The following is a 2,947-nucleotide window of genomic DNA, read 5'->3' on the forward strand; positions in this document are numbered from 1 at the left end:
AAGGCTCAACATTTTTGATATAAGGTATGAGCCAAGATGGGTGATAAAGTCACAAGCATTGATAGATTTTGTGGTTGACTTCAGTGATGGTCTACAAGACGAAGTGGAGATGAAAAACAAGACAACTCCTAGAAAAAGAAGACATGGGAAAATGGATACTCTTCAGGGACGGAGCATCCAACAAAATAGGAACCGACCTTGGGATCATACTAAAATTGCCATAGGGGGACATACTACCCCAAGCCATTAGCTGTGAATTCGATGCAACCACAACGAAGTAGAACATAAAGTGTTGATCATGGGAATACAACTAGCCAAGGATCTTCAAATAAAGTATCTTCGGGTATTGGTAGATTCGTTATTTGTTAGTACCCATTTTAATGGATCTTATGCAGTTAAAGGCGAAAGACTAGCATCATATCTTCAAATTCTAGAAAACTTAGCCTCTGAATATGAACCCTTTACCCTAGATCTTCCCTTAGAATCACACCAGAGACAAGAATTCCAATAATCCATTTAATGATCTGAGTGATTGAAGACCCTAATAAACATGATCAGATAGCCAACATTGCTTCCACCAAGGACCCTAACCCTCAACCATCCATCAGGATCCTAGTAGACAAACTAATCAAGATCCTCATAATCGGGATCCTCCAAGATCCTGGATCAAACCAATGGTGGGATACCTCCAACATGGCACAATCCTAAAAGAAGAAAAAAGAGACATAGCATTCAAGATGAGAGTCTCACGCTATGTCATGATCTATAGGAAATTATAAAAAAAATCCATGGAAAGTCTACATCTAAGATGCTTGGAAGATCATGAAGCTACAAAACTTATGAAAGATATACATGGAGGAGACTGTGGCAACTATACCGGGGGAAATTTCTTACACTCCAAAATACTAAGGACATGATACTATTCACCAACAATGAAAATGAATGCCTTCTTGTATGTATAAAAGTGTCATTGTAACACTTAAAAATCACAATAATTTAAAATTTTAAAAAATCAACTAATCATCATCGTTGTTTACAAAAATAGTCATTTTTGAAAAAGAATTATTTCAAATCAGAGTTTTCCCCAAGACCCAGATACATAAAATAAGAAGTTGTGTACGGTCATGCCTTTGCCTTCCGACGATCCTCGGAAATACCTGAAACCATACATTAAAACTGGATGCCAAAGCTTAGTGAGTTCCCCCAAATTGCCACCACACAAACATATAATCAAACATATAATGGGTCCAGAACCTCCTGGTTGGATAACCCATAAACCACGACCTTTCGGTTTGAATGCCCCTACCCACAACCTCTCAGTTGACTTGCCGAATACATAACGGGTCCACAACCTCCTAGTTAGATTACCCTCGGTCGACAACCTTCCGGTAGGAATGCCCTTGCCTACAACCTTCCAGTTGGAATGTCTCGGTCTGTTGACTTTTAGTTAGATTACCCTACCATATTATGTAATATATATACATGACAAATAACATATATCTAGTAACAAATAATCATATAACCAATTAATTGACTAGCAAATAGATCTACAAATCCCTACCGTATAGCAACATCCTATATAGATGGATACATAACTAAATGGGCTGGCATTGGTGCCTTCGACCCACAAGAATAATGAGGAAACTCACCTATTAGTATGACGAATACCTGAACAATACATTGCTCCGAATACTGACTCTACATGTCACCTATTCAACAGGTAGAAACCAAGGCTTAAATATAACTCAAAATACCAAAAATGCCACTTAATTCATACTTGGTTTGCCCTGGTTAAAGTGAAAGTCAATGGTCATGGTCAACAGTCAACTTGGTCCAGTCAGCTGAGTACGCGGGGCGTACTCAGCTCCTATGTTGGGCGTATTCAAAGTGTTTGGATGGAAGTTGGTCGTTGGTATGCAGATGATAAGGAGTGCTGATAACCCTTAAATGTATGGATGGTTCGCTCACTCTGGCCGTCGGTATGCAAATGATAAGCACTTCTGAAATCGGGAAGTGAACCAAACATATCGGTCTGATACAATAGAAACTGGAACCCCATCACAAGCAACAATCTCCCGAACATACACATCGGCCATCTCGGCTGGGGAACTCTCTCATATAGCCAAAAGTGGGCAGTCTTGGTCAATAGATTCATGATGACCCAGACAGCCTCAAAACCCTAGGCACTCTTTGGTAGCTTAGTGATAAAATCCACGGTATTTTGTTCCACTTCTATATGGGAGCCTCCAAAGGTTGTTGCTTGCTATGCGGCCTCTGATGCTCGGCCTTGACTATCCTACATGTCAAGCACCTCTTAATATTCCATGTTATCTCCCTCTTCATACACGAACACCAGTAACTTAGTCTCAAATCCCTATACATCTTGGTGGCTCCCGGGTGTATCCAAAAGAGAGACTTATGAGCCTCCTCCATAACAATATGTATGATCCCACCAAAATCCGGAAACCATACCCAACCACAACTGGTCAACAATCCCCGCCTATCGGTGACAAATCTGTCGATCTCGCCCCTAATCCTGTCTTGTTTCAAGTTTTACTTCTTGAGTCCTTTTGCCTATGCACCTTTGATCAAAACCAAAAGTGGAGAATCAATGTGTATCCTCTCACGCATACCCTAGATAATGATCTATCCGAATTGCTGCTCAAAGCATCCGCGACCACATTGGCTTTACTCAGATAATAAAGGATCTCATAGTCATAATCCTTGACCATGTCAAGCCACCTGCGTTTCCTCATGTTTAGCTTTAGCTGGTCCATAAGATATCGCAAACTCTTGTGATCCATGTAAACGGTACAACAAAACCCATATAGATAATGTTTCCAAATCTTGAGGGCAAACACCACTGCCCCAAATCTAAGTCATGAGTAGGATATTTGGCCTCATGCGGATTCAGTTGTCGAGAAGCATATGCAATGACTTTCCCCTT

This window comes from Lactuca sativa, chromosome 5 (assembly GCF_002870075.4).
Source record: "Lactuca sativa cultivar Salinas chromosome 5, Lsat_Salinas_v11, whole genome shotgun sequence".
In the NCBI taxonomy this organism is placed as follows: Eukaryota; Viridiplantae; Streptophyta; class Magnoliopsida; order Asterales; family Asteraceae; genus Lactuca; species Lactuca sativa.